This window comes from Odocoileus virginianus, chromosome 1 (assembly GCF_023699985.2).
Source record: "Odocoileus virginianus isolate 20LAN1187 ecotype Illinois chromosome 1, Ovbor_1.2, whole genome shotgun sequence".
NCBI classification, from domain to species: Eukaryota; Metazoa; Chordata; class Mammalia; order Artiodactyla; family Cervidae; genus Odocoileus; species Odocoileus virginianus.
Window position 1 is genome coordinate 36,673,821 of NC_069674.1, and position 25,758 is coordinate 36,699,578.

The 25,758-nt window shown below is 39.9% G+C and overlaps 1 protein-coding gene across 23 annotated transcripts in view; it reads left to right on the plus strand.

Annotated features, from left to right (window-relative positions):
• Window positions 1–25,758, plus strand: part of SUGCT (succinyl-CoA:glutarate-CoA transferase) — a 782,676-nt gene that overhangs the window by 479,065 nt on the left and 277,853 nt on the right. The window contains exons 13-14 of one of the 23 annotated variants that reach the window (XR_011487396.1): window positions 13,392–13,480; window positions 25,186–25,377. The exons of 19 other annotated variants lie outside the window; for them this stretch is intronic. The gene's annotated coding sequence lies outside the window, so the exon portion shown is untranslated. The remainder of the gene's footprint in view (window positions 1–13,391; window positions 13,481–25,185; window positions 25,378–25,758) is intronic. 3 more of the 23 variants (XR_011487385.1, XR_011487386.1, XR_011487398.1) reach the window with 3 other exon arrangements.

A 25,758-nucleotide genomic window follows, 5' to 3' on the forward strand; every position in this document is an offset into this window, starting at 1 on the left:
AAATCATACTTGACTCTTTCTCCCACACTCCACTCTACCCAACGGAAAATGCTTTAATTGCCAAAATATATCAGAATGTAACCAGACCTCCACTGCAACTATGTGTATCACTCAAGTGGTAGTCATACTTCTGTCTTAGAAGTGTACAAGACCAAATGACTTTGTCATCATTAACAAACTGGAACACTCAAGAGGTGACAGCTAGGCTGGTAGCATGTTTTGATATATTCTGATTTGTATATGAAATTGTTTTCCATTGCATATCCTTGGTGGTATATGGTAGTTATTTTCAAATAATTTAGAGACTGTCAAATAGATGGAAATAGAAGTAATGTAGGAGTTCACATGATCTATCATTTACACAGCAACTTACAGTTGATAAAATAGTTTTCATAACTATCTCATTTGATTGTCATCATCTTTCTAGGTAGCTATTTATGTCACTGTTTTGCAGGTGAAGAAACCAAGGCTCAGCATCTAAATGATTTGACCTAACCTTGATGATGGTGATGACATCAGAATTTGAATCTGATTTTTCTGTTTCTGAATCTTATATTATTTTCATTGCTTTTCTTCTGTCCTCTATGGGACATAATTAAGACTAACATTCTGAACTTATAGATTCTCGCTAAACAGAGATGGACACTCTCATAATTTGTGCTTGATGTTAGAATGTGTTACAGAGATGACAGGTTTTCTATCAGGGCTGCTGTTGGGATAGATGTAAGTTTCCTCCCACTTCCCCCAAGTCCCTACCCTCTCTCACCCTGGCCAGGGATACTGTGTAAATTCCACATTGATGAGGTTACTCTTTGGGATGCCTTCCACCTATCCTTTCAGAGATGAAATTGTGTCATTTATAAAGGCCCATGGGCATGTTTGCTTCTATAAGAACCCATACGTCAAAGATACTGCTGGGTCTTCTTGCAATCTCATTTCAATAGAGTTACTTCTTATTAAATTATTGAAACTACTAAATTTTTATTAAATTATTGAAATGGCTAAATTATTAGTCATAACTCCTTCTGTCTTGTCTATTTCTTTCATCCTATAGTAGGCCAATATATTTAAAAGGAAAGAACTTTCCTGACAGTTAACAAATTCTGTTTTTCACATTTCCAACTGATATATGTTAATTTTCCTTATTTTTTTCTTCATTCAGAGTACTTAAACATTTTATATTAAAATCTCAAAGGAAATAATTTCTGACAATTTTATGATTTATTATTTCTGTGTTTGCCAATCTTTATACATTCATAAGTGGTTCCATCAGGTTTATGATTTTTGTTTTGAAATTTTTAACATATAAGAGAACATATTTTCATAATATGATTTTTAGAATCTAATATAGAAGGAAAATTTTAGTTTTATAATCAAAGTAATTCTTACCTTTTATCTCATAGATTTTGTCAGCCAAGAAAAGCCTTTTAAAAATTCCCTTCTCCCAAATTCATTTGTGATGTATCACCGGAGTAATGATTAGTTTTAAAGTACAGTGCATCCCCTGCATAAGAGCCTTCAAGTTTCAAGCTTTTCAAAGATGCGAATATTCATTCCATTAACGTCAGTTGTGAGTGAAATTGCAGCTTGCCCTCCATCTCCTATTGCTGAAGATCCTTCAGCTTTACCATCTTCCACCTCCTATTTTTCCTCCAGTCAGTAACTCTTCTTGTCTGTACACTTCATGCCAGCCCCTGTATGCCAGCTGTCATAGTGTACTACTGTATTTTTCAAGATACTGTACTATAAGATTAAAAAATTGCTTTATTTTTTTGTTTTTTATGTATTTGTATATTTTGTTATGTGTTTGTTTTTCATGTATTATTTGTGTGAAAAGTATTTTAAATCTGTTACAATACAGTGCTATGTAGTCGATTGTGTTGGTTGGATACCTAGGCCAACTTTGTTGAACTTACAAACAAACTGGACTTACAAACATGCTCTTGGAATGGAACTCATTCATATGTAGGGAACTTACAGTAAATATTGGAGACTTGCCTTTTCATGTATCTCTCTTTTTACTTAAGTCACTTCATGATGACTCAGACTCATTTTTTAAATGTAGATATGCCTTCTCCTTTCTCTTCATTAGTATTAATAGTTGTGAGTTAGAGATTGGGCTTCCGCAATGACTCAAGCAGGTAAAGAGTCTGTGTGTAATGAAGGAAATGTAGGATACTTGGGTTCAATTCCTGGGTGGGGAAGATCCCCTGGAGAAGGGAATGGCAACCCACGCCAGTATTCTTGCCTGGAGAATCCATGGACAGAGGAGCCTGGTGGGCTTCAGTCTATGGAGTTGCAAAGAGTTGGACACAGCTGAGTGACTAACACTTTTCATTTTCAGACAGAGACTGTAGACACTGACTTGATTTATAACTTTTGCCCTAGAAGATGAATCTTAGGGTATTTTTGAAAGTAACCAGTAAAAGACATGTGAATGATTTTAGCACAATATGTTATGCAGATGAAAGAAAAAACAAAAACAAACAAAAAACCCCTGGGTGTTACAGTTGAGGACTGGGTAGTATGACTTTTCTCTATTGGATTATAACATTTGATTTAGAAAAAAATACAAGGAATGCTGATACTTCCCATTAGGAGACTTATCATACTTTATATGATGTTTGTTTGCTATACTGCTTCCCTTGTGTCTCAGATGGTAAAGAATCCACCTGTAGTGTGGAACCCAGGGAGACCTGGGTTCGATTCCTGGGTTGGGAAGTTTCCTCTGGAGAAGGGAAAGGCTACCCACTCCAATATTCTGGCCTGGAGAATTTCATGGACTGTATAGTCCATGGGGTTGCAAAAAGTCGGACATGACTGAGTGACTTTCACTTCACTTCACTTCTTTGCTCTACTACTTCCAATACAGCTTTCAAAGCTGTCCACAGAGTCTTCACTTTTGATTCTGACTTTCTGCAGTAACAACAGGATAATTCGGTGGCTTTCTTCTATATTTTACCTTTTCAATGAATGAAATCTTCTACACATTGTTTAATACTGCCAGGATAGAGACATGGCCAGTGTCCAATTTCCAAAATCATGTCTGATCACAGGAGTGATGCAGTGGATGACTATAGCACTTTTTGAACAAGGATGGTCTGGATTTAAGCCATAGTGTGATGAGGTGAAGTTGTAGCTGACAAGGTGGGACCCACGTGTATCTTTTCCCAACTCTGGGCTCGGTGACATCACCTTGGCAGCTTGAAATACATTGGTGGGAATATTTACACCATGGGAATCAGCAAATTTTTCAAACCAGATTCTTCCCTTGACCCCAAAGAGCTGGTTGGTTAACATTTACCAACACAACACTGGTTTGAGCACACTTAATTTGTATGACTTTGCTCAACATACTTAACCTATCTGGGCCTCATTTTCTGTTTCTGTAAAATGTGGGAAGCTACTACCTACTTGACAATCTTTTTGAAAAAAAATTACATGAGATAGCTTAGATTACAATATTTAGCATAGTATTGGGTTGGCCAAAAAGTTCATTCGGGTATTTGGGTAAAATCTTTTCTTTTTTTTTTTTTTTTTGGGGGGTAAAATCTTATGGAAAAACTGGAATGAATATTTTGGCCAACCCAATAAATGGCTATAATAATGATAATGATAAAATAATCAGTTCAAACTCAAATAGATTGTTTAGGTTAATTTATAGAACTCCTTTACTCACTGTTAGCTAAGTAGTAAGAGGAACAAGGTTATAAAACGCTGGCAGAAACTTCCATTTTAAGTGGGCATAATCGTAGTGAGCTCTTTCTCTTATTAGACTTTAAACTTCTTTGGTTTAAGTTAGCATCTATTTTCAGTGTATACCATATGGCAAACCGCCATAGTGAGTATAGTGAGGAGTGTGTTTTGTATTTTGCAGTCCATTTCCTTTTGCTGCTTCTGAAACAGAGAGAAAAACAATTATATAACTTTTCCCCGTGGTAAAGAAAACACCTGCCAATGTGGGAGATGTGGGTTTGGTCCCTGGGTTGGGAATATCCCCTGAAGAAGGAAATGGCAGCCCATTCCAGTATTCTTGTTTGGGAGATCCAATGGACAGAGGAACCTGGCAGGCTACAGTCCATGGGATTGTAAAAGAGTTATACATGACTTAGTGACTAAACAACAATAGTAAAATATGCACTGACAGTTTATCTTGTATTTTTATTTATTCTATCTTCTAAGATATTTTTATTATATTTACTTATTTAAGATATTATATATTATATAATTATAATTTTTATTATTATGGCAAGTTGAGAAATAAATGGGAAGGAAGAAATTGAAGATACACAATGAAGTCAGCAATTAGAGCCCGGTGAATACAATAGGAAGATCACTGTAAACTAGGGAGCTTTTCCATGTTTGTGATTTTTACTTTTCCTGACTTCCTCCTTGTAACATTCATTGATTAAAATGAACTGGTGTGAAGGCACAGTGTTAACTGTTATTCATTCTTTTGCTCCTATCTTGAGAGGACAGGGTGTCAAGGGACGACTGGGTGGAAGTAGCTACCTAAGGAGAAGGAACTAGGTTAAGTCTCTGAGGCTTTTGCTTATACAGCAAAGGAGATCACCACGGGAGGCTGATCTTGAGCAGTGAGTCAGCCCTGAGGCCAACACATGGAGCAGTTGGAGAAATCTGGTGCTAAAAGTAAGAGGGTGCTTCACTAGCTTGAGGAGAAGGTAACAGGCAAGGGAAAATCAGAGATGCAGGATGTGAAATCAAATGATGGAACTTTCTGTCTTAATGTAGACCATCTGGTCATCTTATCTTTAAAGCAGTGATTTCTCAGACATTTTTCATGTTATATCATGATGACCATATGTCTCAGATTTCCTAGGATGGGCCGGATTTCAAATATTTTTGCCATTGTTAAACCGTAGGACCCAAATTAGGATTGGAAAAATATGATTACTATTCTTACACCCTCCTCTTCCAACTTTTGTTACCTTTATCTCATTCAGTTTCCAAGTTATTAGCAGCATCGTTAAGCAACAATCCAAAGTGTGGTTCTCAGGTCTGACTGTGTATCAGAATCACCTGGAACATTTGTTAGAATACTGGTTCCTGGGCACCTGCTCCACCCCCGTAAGCCCCCCTCCCCTCACCACAAAATCAGATTCAGGAGGCTCTGGAAGATATTCAGATATCTGTATTTTTCACAGATATTTCCCATGTGATTACAAGGCAGCTGGCTGGCAGACAGGTTTTTGGAAACCAGTGGGCCAATCAATGCCATGCACATCTTCCTCAGCATTGGAAAGCCTCTTACAACAGGGTTTCTCGTATCGGGGCTCTTTGACTTATGGAATCTTTGAACTCCTGAAATTTTTTCTTAAACTTTTTATCTTTTTTGGGCTATAGCCGATTAACAATGCTGTGACAGTTTCAGGTGAACTGCAAAGGGACTCAGCCATACATACACACGTATCCATTCTCCCTCAAACTCCCCTCCCAACCAGGCTGCCACATCAGTTCAGTTCAGTTGCTCAGTCCATGTCCAACTCTTTGTGACCCCGTGGCCTGCTGCCACATAACATTGCGCAGAGATCCCTTTGCTATACAGTAGGTTCTTGTTGGCTGGTTATTAATATTAAACTTATGAGTGTGGATCCAAAAATGATTCCCTGGGAGAAGACCATAGCTTTAATCAAATTCTCAGTGGAGTTAATGGCTGAGAAAGGAGGCAAACCCAAGACTTGGCATCTAGAGGTCAAGGATACAAGGAAATCATCCAGATGGTGAAAGGTACTTTTTCCAATGGTTTCAGACTTTACTATTCTCATATTTTATTTCAATTTGTTTGTTTTCATCTTCTAAAATCAGAACTAATTATTGATCTAATAGTCTCTTTTCTGGGTTTAAGGAAAACACACACACACACACACACACCCACGCACACTCCTACAGACATACCAATGACTTATTCTAAAGCAATGATTCTTCTCTCAGATGAGTATTTTCAATTTTGTCAACCAGCAATGTGTGTGTGTTTGAAGGGTGATGGTTTGCTGACGTGGGATGATCTTATCATCTTCTTTCAGTCAGTTCAGTCCCTCAGTCGTGTCCGACTCTTTGCGACCCCATGGACTGTAGCATGCCAGGCCTTCCTGTCCATCACCAACTCCTGGAGTTTACTCAAACTCATATCCATTGAGTCGGTGATGCCATCCAACCGTCTCATCCTCTGTCATCCGCTTCTCCTCCTGCTTCCCTGTTTTCTCAGCCGTTCTCAGCCGTACCCCCACCACCCCCACCCCCACCCCCTTGCCCTCTCGCTTCCCCCGTGTATCCACCAAAGGAGGTTATGGATCTGTGATCCAGTGAAATCCTGTCTGTTTTAAACTTTGGGGTTAATATTCTCCAGCTGTGTTGCCTTAGCTCTAGGGAGACTTTTTTCCTTGACAAGCATTTGTGGTTGAGAGAGCCAAGCAATAGATTGGAAACTTGAGGGCTGTGAGTTCTAACTCTGAGTCTGCCCTGACACAGTGTGGGACCTTGGGCAATTCATTTGATCTCTGTCCAAACTCTCTGATGCTTGATAACAGGATTTTCTAGAAATCTCCCTGCCAATAAAGACATATGGAACCACTCCTTGGTTCCACAAGGGAAGGCTACACTTCATTATCCTTCAGGCTTTAAACTCTCTTTCTCCACTTGCCCACCTCCCCATACCAGGGACTGCACAAGTCTTTTTCCAAGTCTCGGTACTACTTTCTTGCTTTTCTTTCCAAAAACACAGCAGTTCTATTCTATCTTAGCCCTCCCCAGGATTCAAAACTTTGTCCCCAAACACATACTCCATAGAATCAAATTGCCCAGGCAGTATGAATTGTTCAGACCTGGATTCTGCCCTGGACTTCACATGGCTACTGTAAACAGAAGAGAGTTAAATTTCTATCTCATTTTCTGCATTCTACAAAGTACAATTTATTGTTTTATGAGCCTGCACAAATCATTTTTATACTCCCTCTACTTTTTAACATCTCCTTTTATAGAAAATGATTAAGTTAATAAATTTTATTAAAAGCAATACAATTCCAAGATTTTTTTTTTTTGTAGAAAATATGCACTATTTCAGCTTTTGGACTTTGTTAGATTATTTACTCAGATAATATGTGCCTTTTAAGTTTTGGGAATGCACACACATGCACACATCCTAGTATGTAATAAAAAATTTGGTGGGGTGGCATAGAAGAAAATTATGTTTGGTAAGGAACTTTTAAATTCCTGATAATTACCATTTCCTCATTTTAGAATGAGGCTGGAACAGTAGAGCCATAAATATTTCTTCTTACTGATATTTTGTTCTGCCTTCAGTCTCAAGATACCATGTCCCACTGAACACTGGATTTTTTTTATTTTAGTCAGTTTGTTTCTGCTAATGGTAATTAAAAGTCCTTTAACATGCTCAGAAGAGTCAGCCTGTGGTTCGTAGTAAACCAATCCAGTGGACTTGAGTTGACCAGTTTGTGGAGTAACTTAGATTGGGTGTTGTGAGTCAGACACCCTCTGGCTTGGAGAGGTGTTGGTGGTAACTCTTCTGGGATGGAGAACCTTCCTTCCCCTTGGGGCCTCCCTCACTCTCCCCTTGGTCCGAGCCTGCCCCAGAACTCTCCACTCCTGTCATGTCTCCCAAGTAGCTTCCTTTTGCTGTGGAGCATCCTCCCCTCTCTCCACCAAGATCTCTTTGGGGTAATTGCCAACCTGGAAATTGCTTAATAAACTATCTGCTTATTATTCCTGTGCAAAGGAATGCTATTACAGTAACAGTAATGGGTTAAGAATATGTATAATTTTGCATTTAATTATCATCCTGGGAGGTCTTTTAAATACCCAGTCTTAAGATGAAGAGCAAGAGTGGAAAGGTAATTTGTGTAGACTCACACAGGGAGTCAAGGCAATGAGTTGAGACCTATGTGCTTACCTAATGTGCTTCTTCTTTTAAAAATAGCCAGATGTACCTTTATATTGTATGTGGTTTTAAAACCATGACGGTTAGACCCCAACCACAAGAAGAACTGCTGTATGTGTGAGAACAAAGTGGAGAGAGGAGGAAGCAAGTGGAGATGGCTCTGTCTCTCCACACTTTCTTCTTTGTCTCTGTCACACACACACACACACACACACACATACACACACACACCCCAAATGCATGTACACACACACCACCAAACTGAACAGATCATCTTTTCCTTGTTTTCACACTGGACTTCCAAATATTTCATCTGAAGGAAAAGTGTCTCCATAAAATACAAACAAGCTGTGAAAATCACTGCTCTCTAGAATCCCACTTATCATTGTGCTTTCTTATCTCTTCCTCCTCCTGATCTGGAAATGCTAATGTGACTCAGATGTTAGCTGAGGTCACCCTTGTCTCTGAGGTCACCCTGTCCTTTGAGATTTAACTAACATGGTCTCAGTCCCCCGTTTCATATCTCCTGGAAGGTTCCAATGCCATCCCCCAGATTTCTGCCCAACTTCGACCTGACTCTCATGGATGGTTTTTCCTGGTAGACTCTTGACCTCCCTCATCTTTCTGCCAGCTGTCTTGTTCTTTGTTCTCCATGCTGACCCTGAGGGGGAGCTCAATCCTTTTTTCTGAACTAGCATCCCCAAGTCATCCCTGTTCACTACTGCATGGCACCATTCCATAATGAAGAACTGTAGGAGGCAGGAGAGTGTTTATATCCCAGTAAAATGCTTAAGAAGAATAGGAGGCACCCTTGTTCTTAAACATTATTAAACCACTTTGCCACCAGGAAGTTCCTCTTGACTGCATTCCTCTACCACCTCAGGTCTCTCTCACTGACAGTTCCTTCTCCTCTCCCATCTCCCCGCCTCCCTTCCTTCTCATCATCCCTCCATTCAGAATCCCTCAGCTATTCATCTAAGGCTGTGTTTGCTGCCTGCTTCTTAACTATGTCTCCCAGGATCTCACCTTTTCTACCCAAATCACTTATTAGGATATTCTTCTAAATAGAAACAGTTTTCTCTCCAGGAGGAGCTCTGCTACAAGCTCTTGCAATGAATTCCCTCCAGTTAGTGGAGTAGGTTAGGTTATGTGTTATAAGTCAGACACACATGAACACAGTAGAGCTCTAGTGGAGGGGGAGAACCAGGCTGAATAGCAGGTTCAAACCAGAAGCTAACTTTTATTCATGTTGAAGAAGTGTCAGGGGCCTATGTAAAGCATAGGTAAACAATTTGTCTTTTTTTAATGAACATTTACTATTAAGAGTGATGAAACACCATTTACTGAGTACTTCACTTTTTTTTTAATTGAATTTATTTCCAAAACAGAAAAAGAGTCACAGTTATAAAGAAAAAACTTATAGTTACCAAGGGGGAAAGGAGTGAGGGATAAATTGGGAGCTTGGGAACGGACTGACATATACATGCTCAGTCACTTTGGGTGTGTCCAACACTTTCTCACCCTATGGACCGCAACTCACCAGGCTCCTCTGTCCATGGGATTCTCCAGGTAAGAATACTGGAGTGGGTTGCCATGCCCTCCTCCAGGGTATCTTCTGACCCAAGGATTGAACCTGCATCTTCTGCGTCATACACGCTACTATATACAAAATAGATAACTGATAAGGACCTACTGTATGCGTGTGTGTGTGCTCAGTCGCTTCAGTCATGGCCGACTCTGCGATCCTATGGACTGAGAGCGAGAGCCCGCCAGTCTCCTCTGTCCATGGGAATCTCCAGGCAAGAATACTGGAGTAGGTTGCCATGTCCTCCTCCAGGGGATCTTCCTGACCCAGGAATCAAACGCACATCTTCTGTGGCTCCTGCAGTGCAGGCAGATTCTTTACCACTGACTCACGGGGAAGCCCCAAGGACCTACTGTATAGCACAGGGAATTCTGCTCTTTATTCTTTAATGGCCTATATGGGAAAAGAATCTAAAAGGTAGTGGGTATTATGTGTATGTGTAACTGATTCACTCTGCTGTACAGAGTGACACTGTGCAGTGTGACACTGTAAGTCAACTACACTCCAAAAGTTCACAGTCTGTAATGTACACATCAGTATCTTTTTTTAAATAATAAAATAAGTAAAGCAACTTGTCCAAAGGGCACAGAATTAAAAGCATGGGGGGCTACTTGGGCCTGGCTCTGATACTTTCAGACTCTTCTCTGCACCCCTGTGTCACTCAACCACCTAGTGGTCAAAATAATACTTCTCTTCCTAAATGTTCTGGTCCACTTTCTGGCATCCTTGCTCCATTGGGGCAGTTCCTTAGACTCTGTGTCATTTTCCTGCCTCCCAGGACACTCTTAAAATTTGAGGGATGCAGCTATTTTCAGCTCCCTTCTGGGAATATGTTGTTTTCCCCTAATATTCAATAAAGAACAGGTACTGATGAACCTATTTGCAGGGCAGAAATGGAGACATTGGAGGCAATGGAGGCAGCAATGGAGACATTTAAGACAGCAGTGGAGCTGGCTTAAAACTCAGCTTTCAAAAAACTAAGATCATGGCATCCAGTCCCATCACTTCATGGTAAATAGATGGGGAAACAATGGAAACAGTGACAGACTTTATTTTCTTGGGCTTCAAAATCTCTGCAGATGGTGATTGCAGCCATGAAGTGAAAAGATGCTTACTCCTTGGAAGAAAGCTACAACCAACCTAGACAACATATTAAAAAGCAGAGATATTACTTTGCTGACAAAGGTTCATCTAGTCAAAGCTATGGTTTTTCCCATAGTCATGTATGGATGTGAGAGTTGGACCATAAAGAAAGCTGAGCAGTGAAGAATTGATGCTTTTGAACTGTGGTGTTGGAGAAGACTCTTGAGGGTCTCTTGGACTGCAAGGAGATCAAACCAGTCAATCCTCAAGGAAATCAGTCCTGAATATTCATTGGAAGGATTGATGCTGAAGATGAAGCTCCAATACTTTGGTTACCTCATGCGAAGAACTGACACATTGGAAAAGACTCTGGTGCTGGGAAAGATTGAAGGCAGGAGGAGAACGGGATGACAGAGGATGAGATGAGATGAGATGATTGGATGGTATCACTAACTTGATGGACATGAGTTTGAGCAAGTTCCAGAAGTTGGTGATGGACAAGGAAGCCTGGCATGCTGTAGTCCATGGAGTCACAGAGAATTGGACACTACTGAGTGACTAAACTGAACTGAATGGAGACTCAGATGTAGAAAACAGGCTTGTGGACACATTGCGGGAGGGAGAGGGTGAGATTAATTGAAAGGGTAGCATGGGAACATATACACTACCATATGTAGAATAGGTAGCCAGTGGGAATTTGCTATATGACTCAGGGAGCTCAAACTGGTGCTCTGTGACAACCTAGAGGGCTGGGATGGGGTGAGATGGGGTGGGAGGTTGAGAGGGAGGAGACATATGTATATCTACGGCTGATTCATGTTGATGTATGGCAGAAACCAACACAATATTATAAATCAATTATCCTCCAATTAAAAATAAGTAAATTTAAAAAAAAGAACAGATCTAATTTGCATGTATTCTTTTTTCTTATGTTTTTAAAATTAATTTTTGCTGGAGTATAGTTGCTTAACAGTGCTGTGTAGGTATCTACTGTACAGCAAAGTGAATCAGCGGTATATATATATATTCCCTCTTTCTTGGATTTTCTTCCCATTTAGGTCATCACAGAAAACCAAGTAGTTTCCTCATACAGTAGGAAACCTAATATAGTAGGTTCTCATTAATTATTTATTTCATACATAGCAGTGTATATATGTCAATCCCAATCTCCCAGTTCATCCCACCCTTCTTTGCCCCCTGGGGTCCACATGTTTATTCTCTGTGTCTGTGTCTCCAATTCTGCTTTGCAAATAAGATCATCTATACCATCTTCCCAGGTCCCACATATATACATTGATATACAATATTTATTTTTCTCTTTTGTACTTATTTCACTCTGTGTGACAGTCTCTGGGTGCATAATTCAAAAAAATACATGCACCCCAATATTCATTGCAGCACTATTTACAGTAGTCAGAACATAGAAACAACCTAAATATCCATCAACGGAGGAATGGATAAAGAAGGTTGGTATATATATTCAGTGGAATATTGCTTAGCCATAAAAAGGAATGAAATTGAGTCATTTAAAGATATGTGAGTGGACCTGGGTATCTGTATTTCTAAATGAAGTATGCTAAATAAACATTTCTTTATTTTTTTCTTTAAACAATAATCAGCAAGTTTGTGGGGAAAGGGTCCAGAGAGGCATGGCCCTAATCCTAATTTGACATCTTATGTGCCCCGTGGCAAGTTGTTTGTCTTCCCTTAGATTCTGTTCTGTGTGATATGTATAATTCCCTACCATAGTGCATGGCATTCAGAAAAAGCTCAAAACATATCACTTTCTTTCCCTTTATATTACTAGTTGAAATTATCCCATCAGCCTATTTTCTTAGTATTCGTTCAAAATAGCAAATGGTTTCAACACTGGAAGTGGGAGGAAGGTAATATGATGAGTATATTCTACTTTTCCAGTTTTCCTTAGCTTTTGACATACGTTTCTCTTATAAGAAGAAAAGAAAGGATCATATGGTTTTTATTCTTCAGTTTGTTAATGTAGTGTATCACATTGATTGATAAATGTATATTGAAGAATCTTGCATCCCTGGAATAAGTCCCATTTGATCATGGTATGTTTTGATGTGTTGTTGGATTTTGTTTGCTAGTATTTTGTTAAGGATTTTTGTGTCTATGTTCATCAGTGATACTGGCTTGTAATTTTCTTTTTTCTGTGATATTTTTGTGAGGTTTTGGTATCAGGGTGATAGCAGCCTTGCATAATGAACTTGAGAATGTTCCTTCCTCTGCAATTTTTTTGGAATAGTTTAGGAAGGATAGGTGTTAGCTCTTCTCTAAGTATTTGATAGAATTTGCCTGTGAAACCATCTAATCCTGGACTTCTGTTTCTTGGAAGTTCTTAAATCGCAGCTTCAGTTTCAGTACTTGTGATTGATCTGGTCATATTTTCTATTTCTTCCTGGTTCAGTCTTAGAACTTTGTACCGTCCTAAGAACTTGTCCACTTCTAGCTTGTCCAGTTTTTCGGTGTATTGTTGCTTGGACCGACTGGATAGCACAGGGAATTCTACTCAACACTTTGTAATGACCTACAGGGGAAATAATCTCAAAAAGAGTGGATTCAGGTATATGTATAACTGAGTCACTTTATTATACACCTGAAACTAGCACAACATTGCAAATCAGCTGTACTCCAATACATTAAAAAGCAATCATACTTAGGAAGGCCCATTTTGAGTTGGAAAAAAATTGGGGAGTACTTTAATGAAATAAAGGTTTATTTATACATTTAAAAAAGGACATGGAAACAGAGGTCTTTCTTTTTTTTTTTTTCCATTTATTTTTACAGAGGTCTTTCTAAATGCCAAAAGGAAGAGGCCTGTTATCCAGCTCCTGCTTTTAATGAAGATTGAAAAGCATATAGACAAGAAAGTGGAGGTAACTTCAAGCCCCAGGTGGTGAAGTCCTCTGTGGGGTTTGGTGGCAGGTCAGCTCTTGAAATGTTTGAAGGGTTGAGCACAGTTCTCACATCCACAAAGGGAAAACATGTAGCTTGTATTCATTTGAATATAGCAATTTGCTGACTTTTAGATTTTTGATTTTTATGTTATCAGTGTTGACTATATTGAGTGATTATATACCCACATTTACTGTGCTTTGTTGTTTAAATGGGCTAATTCAAAGCCAGTGCTCAGCACAGTGTGCCTAGGTGGTTAGCACCAATTCAACAACTTGGAAAATATCTTTCCTCAATAACCATAAATGCAAAACATCCCCATGGTGCTTATCTGGAACCACTGATCAGGCAGAGAGGGTTGAATCATCAGAGGATGCTGTTTAATTTCTCCTTAAGTCAGTGGTTCCTATCAGGTGAGACATCCACAGCCCTCAGGCTGTCCAGCACACACTAGGGTTTCTGTCACCTTGAATGGGGAGCTGTCACCTGACAGCAAGCCCTGCTCCTTCTAACATCAGTAACTCTAAGCCAAAAGGAAATATCTGTCCAAGATAAAGTGATCTTTCTCCTTCCAGGTTCTAAATTATTTCTGAAAGTGAATATTGCAAAAACTTTGACACTGACTCTGTTAACATGCTTGTGATATGGTATTGATTCCTAAACGTCACTCCCCATCACTGTTGCCAGGTTCCTAGGTGTCACCTCGCATAGGTTCTGATTGAGTTAATTTGGGGTAGAATCCAAAAAGCTTGGCTTTTCCAAAGTGGTTTCTTAAATATTTCCATTACAGGTAGTGCCTATCTTTCAAATAGCTTCATTACTTGCAACCAATACATACAACTGAGATTCCTTGGTGGCTCAGACAGTAAAGAATTTGTTTGCAATGTGGCAGACCCATGTTCAATTCTTGGGTTGGGAAGATCCCCTGGAGGAGGAAATGGCAACCCACTCCAATATTCTTGCCAGGAAAATCCTATGGACAGAGGACCCTGGCGGGCTACAGTCCATGGGGTTGCAAAGAGTCAGACATGACTGAGAAACTAACACACAGTACTTAAAACTACCTCTTTTTCTATCTCTGGAATATCTCTGTTTTTCCACCTTCTCCTCCATTCCTCCACCCTAACCCCATGTGTGGTTTTTTATGCAAATATCCTTGATTTCTATTGGTTCTTAAGTGAAGAGAGTTCAGCAATGGGAATCAGCACAGGTAACTCTAATGCAGGGATCTCAGCAAGTCTGATTTGCATGAAAGTGCCTGAACCCTGGTCCAAAGCTGCATTTGCGTTGCTCATCTCTCTTGTTCAAGGAGGGTTCCACTGAAGACAGAAACATCAATTATAGCTGGTTTAAGTAGATGAAGAACTTTTAAAAAAATTGGGCTGTAGTTGCTTTATGATGTGTCACTCTCTGCTGTACAATGAAGTGAATCAGCTACATGTATACATATAGCCACTCCCTGTAAGGCCTCTCTCCCACCTCCTCCCCCTGCCCATCCCACTCACCTAGGTCACCACAGATCACTGACCTGAACTCCCTGCAGTATATGGCAGGTTCCCACTAGCTGTCTGTTTTACACATGGCACTGCGCATATGTCAACTCCCTTCTCCCAATTCACCACCCTCCCGTGTCTACCTGTCCATTCTCTACATCTGCCTCTCTATTCCTGCCCTGCAATAGGTTCATCGGTAGCATTTCTCTAGATTCTACATCTGTAGATACAGATTTTATTTAGGGGTTTAGGTGCTTCAAAACTTGGAAGAGCTTGACTAGAAGGCTGACCTAGACACAAGCTTCCAGAGCGCATCTGCTGTACTCAGTCAAAGAAGCCAGCATCCCCTCTGTAGGAAGCCAATAAAAAGGAAGCCATTGCTCCCGGAAGGCTGTTTCTGCTGCCGCCCTCAGCCCTCAGGAACGCAATAGTGCACACTGAGCCAGGAAGGACCAAGTTCAGGGGCCACTAGAAAGTGGGATGCTCTGCATTCTGCTTCTCTCCCCATGTAACTCAGTATTCAAACTAAAAATTTTCTGTTAAGTTCATCTTATTGGTGGAAACAAAGAACTAAGTCTTGCCTGGAACCCTAATTACAAGAGTGTCTTGGATTACCCCTCCCCCTCCATAAATTTCAGCTCTCCAGTCTCTTGCTAAATAGGAGGGAACTAGAATAGATCTTGGACCAGTAATTTCTCAGTATCCACTTATTCCCCTGAAGCTTCACTTCACTATATTAAATTTTTCTAAGTATCATCATTTATAAAGTTAATTTGGGTCCTAGAATTCTGTGAATATTTTTATTATAGTCAGTGTTTCTGTGAGGGGGAAACATTTCTAGGATCAAAGAACATTCTTATCAATATATTTTTAGATTGAAGCTCTTTATAATGTGGAGACTGCCTTTTTGGAGGCACATATGTATATGCATATGTATAGGTGTTTATGTTATATGTGTTCTGTGAATGCCAATGATCTTGAATAGTACATATTCTATAATTAGTATGGAGGTCCATAATGATCCACTGGAGGCCCAGCCAGATTCTAAAGTTCCATAATAATTAGTGTGTGCATGCTCAGTCGCTTCAGTAGTGTCTGACTCTTTGCAACCCTGTGGCCTGTAACCCACCAGGCTCTTCTGTCCATGGGATTTTCCAGGCAAGAATACTAGAGTAGGATGCCATACCCTCCTCCAGGGGATCTTCCCAACTCAGGGATCACACCTGCATCTCCTGCATTGCTGGTGGTTTCTTTGCCCACTGAGCCACCTGGGAAGCCCATAGTAATTAGAGTAGATAACATTTATTGAGCCTTTACTTTGCACCAGGAGTTGTTCTATGTGTATGTGTTCTTATACTGAATTCTTACAATTCTATGAGTTAGGTGTCATTATCAGCCCATTTCACCAAAAAGGAAGCTGAAACTAAGAGAGATTAAGTGACTTGCCCAAGATCTGTAGCTGGTCAGTAGCACAGCTGGGACTTGAATCTAGGACTCCAATCATCCAACAAAATTAATACTAGTATAACTTTACTGTAGGTATTTTATTTTAATCTAATACCAGATGGTGTGATTTGTTCTTTCTCTGGCTCTTTCTGTCTCTTTGCTGGTGCATGTGTGTGTGTTCAGTTTTGAATATGTTGAGTTTGATGTCCCATAAACCCTTCTTTTATCTTCTCATCTTTGTTTAGAAGGAAACTTAGGATAAAAAAGTTTATTCATCTACAGCTCTGAAAGAAACACTAACCCACATTTGTCCAAATGGTGAGCAGGAAAGGAGAATGTCTAGGTTCACAGCTCATCAAAAACTAGAACACTCTTGTGATACTTCACCATCTGGTGGTCAGAAACTCAAGTGAGCCATCTGGGCGCTAACTAAGCAAAGACTCTGTTATCGAGGTACCCTCTAACTCAGCTAAGAATTCTGTTATAACTTGGCCATTAGCCAGTTCCAAGGACTGGTGGCTAGCTGTCATGTAAAATTGGAATTCTCAGTTCAGGCTATAACCCATGCAGATCTTGCATATATAAGAATCGTGTGCATTCCTATATGCCACCGTCAGAGGTTCTGGTCCTTTACTCCACTGAAAACCATTGTCACTGAAGCCACTTATGATCCCCGGTTGTTACATCCAATTGCATTTTACACTCTTGACTGCTTGTCCTTTCTAAATTCTACCCTTCCATCATTTCTAGAAATGTGCTCTCCTACTTTTCCTTCTTTTTGAGGCACCTCCTTAAAAGTTCATCTTTGTTTTGTCAGTCCCTAAAATTTAGATATTTATCAAGGTCCTTTGTTTGGCCTTTAGGGTTCAATGTGAGCTCTTGGCAAGTCTTAGTAACTTCTGACTCCTAACTTCATCCCCAAGGAAGAGGGATGATTAAGTGGGATCAAGGGCAGTGACATTTATTAGAACCAGGTGCAGGAGATTCTTTCACTGTCTATCTATCTCCTGATTATTACCCTGAGTCAATCCCTCTCTTCCTCCCATGAAACTGGGAACAATATGGGTTTGGAGCATTACTGCTGGGGAAATACCGTAGTCCTGTGAATACCTTGGGGTCTGGATTAAGCAGTCTCCATTCTAGGCCACTGCAAAACCCCTTGCTTTGTCTTCTTTTTGGCCTCAGTCTGCCTTTCCTTTGACACAGTTTCCCTTGATGCCAGAGTGGTCAGATGACCTGTGTTTCAGTATAGGGCAAATGGCCTGAGCAGCCTACTAGCTTACTATATGTGTTGTAGGTCCTTTGCATCTGCCTCTGATTTTAGAGCATGGATGGTCCAGTCTTGCTCACCCCAGGGCTTTCTACACTGGTGAAGGCACAGTGGTAGAGGGTTACAGTGAGAAAGAATACATGTTAGCCTGGTTCTTGATCCTTAAGCTTGTCTTTCCTTGAGGAATTCATCATAGGAGTTTGAAGGTAAAGAGTAGAGCTTGGGAATAAGTGGCACATCAAAGTTTAGGATTCCTGCTTCTGATCATCTTGTAATAGATTTCCAATGTAGTCATAATGTATACTATCGACTTCTTATTCTATATATCCTTCTTTTGCTTGTAAACAACACTCAGCAGCCCCATACATGACAACATTTCCCGTCTTCTCGTCTTCAGTCCCATAGTCCCTACTATATGCCAGATATCTATAGTCATGTGTCATTGGGAAATTCTTCCTTGGGTGCTCCACAAGACCGCAAACATGTCCCAAACTAAACTCATCATCTTTCCCTCTCTCACCCCCTGAATCCACCCTTCTTTCTCTATCTCAATAGTAACAAGTATTTAGGTCAGAAACAAAGAGGTCACCCTTGACTCGGGTCTCTCTTAGTCTCCACATTCAACCTGTCATTAAGTTATACAGAGAGGAGACTTCCCTGGTGGTCCAGTGGTTAAGGTTCTGTACTTCTACTGCAAGAGGCACAGGTTCAATTCCTAGCCAGGGAACTAGGGTCCACATGTTGTGCATCCAAAAAAAAAGAGAGAGAGAGAACTATTATGACCTTTGTTGTTGTTGTTATTCTTTGGCCACACTGTGTGGCTTACATGATCTTAGTTACCTGACCAGGAACCAGGGATTGAACCCAGAACCACGGCAGCAAAAGCAGAGTCCTAACTACTGGACTGCCAGGGAAATCCCCAGAGGGAACTTAAAACAGTTTCCTTGAATCCACCCTCCCTTCTTCAGTGTCACTGCTTCATTCAGGCTTTCCTCATTTCTCACATGTTTTATAACAGCATCCTGCTAAGAGGTCTCTGCTTCTAACCACCCCAGATAATCTCCAGTTGTACATGGAATAGAGTTCAGTTTTTCAGAACAAAACTGAAAACCCTCATCTTGCTCCTTTTACCACCTGTGCTATGTTCTCATGGAAAAGCATCTGGTCCCAGAGCACATGTTCTCTCTCTGTGCCCCAGGGGTTGCCACCCCCCTGCTCCTTCTGCCCCAGGGGTCCTCACCCTGAAGATACTGCTCCAGAGCCCCTCCCTCCTTTCCTCCTGACCTCTCTGCTGGGGCTTGTTCCTTCCATGTCATTTCTCAACACCCTTGGCTTTTCTCTACCATAGTACTCGCCCCCATTTGCTCCTCTGTTTTCTCATCTTCTACTAAATGATGATCTCAGTAAGATCAGGAATTAGGTCTTCTTTATCTCTGTGTGAGTCCAGTCAAGTACAACCTCGTGCTTACTGAGCATAGTTTATGGGGTTTAAATCAGTGAACGATGTATTTATGCAGAAAGAAAGAACCCGTGGGCCACACTTCAGGACATGCGAGATTGAAATAATTCACCCAATCATTTGTAATCAGTGTCCCTCCTATAGAGGGCAAGTGATAAACCAAGGCAGAGAGAAGATTCTCTGTTCTTGCCTTCCTGAAGGTTCTTAGGGTGCTCAGAGTAAGACCTTTGAGGATAGCCTTGAAGGTGCACTCAATTTGTCCAGAGGTATAGGGACTCTGAAACTACAGCTAAGAATATGATTTTGGGGACCTCCAGGAATCATATGTTGCTGTACCAGGGGATGGGAGTGTGGCAGGAGGAGGGGGTCAATTTTGAAGGACCTTGAGAAGGTTGTTATTAACCTTGACCTTGACTGTGTTGTCCACAGTCACATAGTCAGTAGTAAACTGAGTGGGGAATCAACTTTATTTGAAAATAAACTGGAAATTGTTTAGCATTGGTGATCAGAGTTCAAGACTGCCTCATCTATCAGATTATGTACATATCATGAGATATCAATCTTGTGAATTTGGATTATATATTTTATGCAAATATAAATTGACATTACATGCAAAATATCGAGAGGAAAATATTATGACCCTTTAAAAGATGCCAATCCATAAGTGGAGCTCCATTTTGTGAACTGCAGACTTAGAATGAGAAGCTGCAGAGTTTGAGAAAAACCATATCTAAATTTTTGAGGCCCATTTCAGTGAGGCAAATAAAATCCCAGCACTTCAGAGGAGACAGATGTCAGGGGTAGCCTTTCTATGCCCCCCCGCCCCTGACTTCTGGCTTCCGGTTCTCCATTTAAACCTACACTTAGGCACAGATCGGCCCTTACCTCCCCCTCAGTCAGTCAGTTCAGTCCTACTTCCTACTACTCCTTCTACCCCTTCTCTGCCTGCACCCCTTCACTTCGCCCGTTCTTCCCCTTTGCTCCTCCCGTGGCCTTCGCCCAAACCTGGAGTTCTCCGATGCCAGCTGTGTGTCAGGTCATGCTGAAGAAGGAAGCCCCTTGTCGTGCTCCATGCTGGGTCTCAGGAAATGGGGGAGAACTTCTTCCTCTTTATCTCTTGTTTCTTCAGTTCACACATAGAATCCTTATTCTCTGTTCACAGTGGCTCACTCAGTATCTGAGAACCAAGATGCTATTTCTTAGGAAGGAAGGCATAACCACAAAACAAGGATAAGTAGAAACTAGAAATAGCAGGTCTCTTATAGTAACATCATTTGTGGTGAAACGATCTTGCATGTGCACAATTGTAATGCTGGGGCTTAGGTGATGTGTCTCTCTTGTTCTCATTTTCTATCTTAAATGGAGACGAGGGCTCTTGTGACATGAACACAGGGAATGTAAGAAAATCAAAGTCAAAAACAAATTTTATTTTTGACTGCCTTCTCTATGCTAAAACTTTTCTGAAACTTCATGACCGAAAGATAATGAGATATATGCTCTGTCCCCGAAGAACCCTCAGTTTACTCAAGAAGGTAAATGTGTAAAAAATATTTAAAAACTTACATAATACAGTACACATAAGATTCTGAGCTAACAGAATGGGAGTTGATTAATTGCTTGGGGGGTGTGTGTGGATATTTGGGTGCATGTGGGTGTGTGTGTCAGAGAGAGAGGGAAAATCTCATTTGTTTCGTATGAAATATCTGTGAGACAGTCATTAATCTCTCTCTTTTATAGATTAGAAAACTGAGGTTCAGAGTGGCTGTTTAATTTGACCTAGGTTATCTAGTAAATGTTTAACTTGACCTTCATACCCAAATCTGTCTGACTGCAGAGTCCAGAGTTGTTTTATTTCACCCCACTGCCTCTGATCTTCATAATCCCATGGTCCCGGATGGTGGGAAAGAACCACAGTGTGAAAACAGGAAACAGTATTTGCTATCATGAGCACGGATGGGAACATAGGTATATCATGTAGCTTTTCTCTGGTTGATTCTCTGTTTCTCTCAGCACTATTTCTATGTAACAAGAAACCATATAGCCTTCAACAGGCACTCCTGATTTATATTTAATAACACCTTTTCTTCCTAACTTTGTCTGTTTGTGCACGTTATGGATTTTGAACATAATTTGCATTCTGGAAGAAAGTTCAGATTACCATGGGACATTTGTCCTTGTCACCAGCTGTTGTGATTTAATTTTACAGACTGAACATTCAAGAGGTTGTTTTTACTCATCAAAGAACCTGATCAGCAGTTGGTCTACATGTTGGCAAAAGAGCCCTTTTTGTGATAGGATCCATGACCTGAATTGGATCTGGGTAACTATGTGAAGGATGAAGTGATTCGGTTTTTTTCTTTTTGTAATCAGGAAGGTAATACCATGGATTTCTTGGATGAGATACTTCCTATAGCTCTTCATCATTTCTAAGACCTAAGTCCTGTCTCATCTCAAAATCCCGGATAGAGTGTGAGTTGAGATCCCCTTGCTCATGGACAGGGCTCTCTCTTTTTTTCTAGGAAAATAGAGGTCTGCCTTATTGCTACGTGGATTTGAACCTTTTTTTTCTTGAATTTTTCCCAGTTTATATAATGAAATGATTGCCACAAGTTTAGTTAACATCCATCACCTCACATAAATACAATTCTTTCTTTGTGATAAGAACAATTAAGACCTTGTGCTATGCTTAGTCACTCAGTCATGTCAGACTCTTTGTGACCCCATGGACTGTAGCCCACCAGGCTCCTCTGTCCATGGGGATTCTCCAGGCAAGAATACTGGAGTGGGTTGCCACCCCTCCTCCATGGGATCTTCCCAACCCAGCTATCGAAACCAGGTCTCCCACATTGCAGGCGGATTCTTTACCATCTGAGCCACCAGGGAAGACACAAATCTTAGCAACATTCAAATATATACTCTTTTCAATGGACATTTGTACCTTTGGCCACCTTCATCCTATTTCCCCATCCACCACCTTCCACTTATGACAACCACTACTCTGATCTCTTTTGTTTTTTAAATTCCACGTATAAGTGGGATCACACAGTGTTTGTGTTTCTCTGATTTATTTCACTTAGCGTAATGTTCTCAAGGTCCATCTATATTGTCACATATGGTAGAACTTCTTGCTTTTTGTGACTGGATAGTATTCAGTTTCTTTATTCATTGTTTCATTGGTGGACTCAGGTTGTTTCCATGTCTTGGCTGTGTAAATAATACTGCAATGAATGTGGAGGTGCAGCTATCTTTGGGATAGTGATTTTGTTACTTTTGGATATACACCCAAAGTGGAATTTCCAGATGATATGGTAGTTATAGTTTTAATTTTCTGAGGAAACTCCTCTTGCATGTAGGTTTGTAAAATCATATTAATTCATTCAAAAAACATTTAGTGTTGACTTTATGTCACATACAAATTTTTGAAAAAACAACTTGTGTTTCTTTGCCTCTTCCTAAAAGAGGTTTAGAATCTTAGAATCTCTCACTTAAAAATATTAAACAACAATGACTATTTTATGAGTTCTCTTGGAATTTAAGGGCAATAGCACTTCTAAATTTCACTAAAATAACTGTTAGTAACCTGCACATTTTGTAAGTCTAGATACAGACTGCATTGTCATGGGAGTTTTCTTCAGTCAAGGAAATTTTTTAAAGTATCTCTAGGAGAATATCTTCAAAAACCATGAAAGAGAGATGGAAAGAGAATCAGAGAGAGACAGATTTATACAGGTTTCTTCACATGTTATAAAATAACTATATTAAGAATATTATAAAATTAGCTAGAGGAAGAATTATGAGTGTCTTATACATTCTTTGAATTACCTGGAAAATGTACTCAGTAATGTTGTCTCTGAGTGCCTGTAAAGACATATTTTAATAAAACCGAAATCTGCATTCTTTTGAAAAGTATCTGTTTTACTTTTTCTTTTAAATCTATTTATTTATTTATTTTTAAATCTATTTAATCTTAATATTAAGGATTAAAAGATAATATCTCATTTTTAAAAATTATAAACTTTCTATATATGATACATCCGATTTGCAGAATCTGACCTCTTTGCAGAAAGGCAGGCCTACACTGAAATAGACAGACTCAGCTCAATGTTTTTGAACATATTAACGTTTGTCCTCAATGAACTGACATGCATACAAGTGTTTATATGGAGTCTGTTGTCAGTGTATATGTTGAGGTCATATGCACCTTCAGCCAGGAAAATGATACCCTTATAAAATTAATTTTTATTGGGGTATAGTTGCTTCTCAATGTTGCATTAGTTTCTATTGTACAGCAAAGTGAATCAATTATACATATACATATATCCCCACATTTTTGGATTTCCTTCCCATTTTTATCACCACAGAGCATTGAGTAGAGTTCCCTGTGCTATACAGTAGGTTCTCATTAGTTATCTGTTTTATGTATGTGTGTGTATACTTAGTTACTCAGTCATGTCTGACTGTTTGCAACCCTATAGCCCACCAGACTCCTTTGTTCATGGGATTCTCCAGGCAAGAATATTGGAGACGGTAGCCATTCCCTTCTCCAGGGAATCTTCCCGACCCAGGGATGAAACCTGCGTCTCCAGCACTGCAGGGAGATTCTTTACCATCTGAACCTCCAGGGAAGCACATTTATTTTATACATAATATTGGTAGTGTATATATGTCAATCCCAATATCCCAATTCATCCCACTTCCCCTTTCCTCCTTGGTATCCATGTATTTGTTCTCTATGTCTGTGTCTCTGTTTCTGCTTTGTAAATAAGATCTATACCAATTTCTTCAGATTCCACATATATGTGTTAATATGCAATATTTGTTTTTCTCTTTCTGACTTGAGTCTGTATAACAGTCTCTAGGTCCATCCAGGCCTCTACAAATGACCCAGTTTTGTTCCTTTTTAATGACTGAGTAGCATTCCATTGTATATATGTACCACATCTTCTTTATCCATTCCTCTCCCATTGGACTTTTAGGTTGCTTCTATGTCCTGGCTATTGTACATAGTGCTGCTGTGAATAGTTGGGTGCTTGTACCTTTTTGAATTATGGTCTTCTCAAGGCCATTTTAAACTCATTCTATTATTTGGAAATGAGTCACTAAGACAGACTCATATTTAAGAGAAGAGAAATTAGACTCACCTTTTGATGAGCAGGAGTATGGAATAATTACAGATGTTAAAACCCTATAGTCCTTATATGAAGTAAATAGAGTAGGCGAATTCATAGAGGCAGGCATAAAATAAAGTAGAGATTACTAGGAGTTGGGGTGGGGGAGAAAGAGGAGTTTTTTGTTTTTTGTTTTTCCATTTATTTTTATTAGTTGGAGGCTAATTACTTTACATCATTGCAGTGGTTTTTGTCATACATTGAAATGAATTAGCCATGGATTTACATGTGTTCCCCATCCCGGTCCCCCCTCCCACCTCCCTATCCACCCTTTTTTTGTTTAATGGCTACAGAGTTTCTTTGGGAGGTGCTGAAACAGTTCTGGAATTGATGATAGTGACGGTTACACAAAACTGTGACTGTACTTAATGCCACGGAATCTCACACTTAAAATGGTTAAAAGGGTCAATCTTGCATTATGTATATTTTACCACCACAGTAATATAGTCTGCACTCATTCTAATTAGTCAGAGCCTGACTTTTGGTCCTAATGTAGTAATGGCCACATGGATGCCTCCAAAGTATTCATGAAGGATATATAAATCTAATTCCTCCTTGTCCTGGCAGGGATTTCACAAAGGTAGATACTGATAATGAAAGGAGTGCTGACTTGTTAGCACTGGCCTATAAGATCCAGCAAAGTTTGAAATAAGCTATTTCCAATTTTATTTGGTGAGCAACCCAACAGGGGAGCTACTTATTACATGTAAGGATACCTGATGAAGCACACATTTTCCATTTATGTTTGATGAATGAAATTCTGTTTCACTCCAGAGAAAAGTCACTAAAAGGGAAGTTATAATGGATATTTTTAACTTCTAAACCCAGTTTCCTCTTTCTATTCATCAAGAGCAGGAAAAGCCAAATAGCCTCCGTGACTCACACAGTTGCACTGGGACTCAGTGAGAAGCTGACCACCTAGTGAGCGGCAGGCCAGAACCTTTATAGTCTTGTCACGTCCGGCACCTCCAGTGAAGCATTTGAACGTAGTATCTGGCATCCAAAAGTGTGGCTGAGCCATAGGAACCAGCATCTCTGAAAGGTAATAGAAAAATAAGTGTTTAATAGTGAATGGGGGATACTCAGCCCTGGGATAATTTTATATGGCTCCAGACTCTGGGCCATTCCCAGAAATAGAAATTCTGGTATATTTGTTGTTAATTCTTTAATGTCAGACCTTAGTAAACTACTGTAGCCCATGGCTCACTAACCTTAGAAAAGTGGTTGTCCCCATTTCAGTGTGATGGTCCTTTATTAGGAATGCCAGAGCTTGGCTTCTTTCTGTTTGCCACTGTTTGAGGACCCCAACAAATGTTCTAATCCATTTATCTCTGTGATTTCTTAGTTTTACAACAGTGGTAACATCTCCCTGCTAACTGATTCTTATGCTAACAGCATGAAAGATACTTCCTACCTGGGGCTT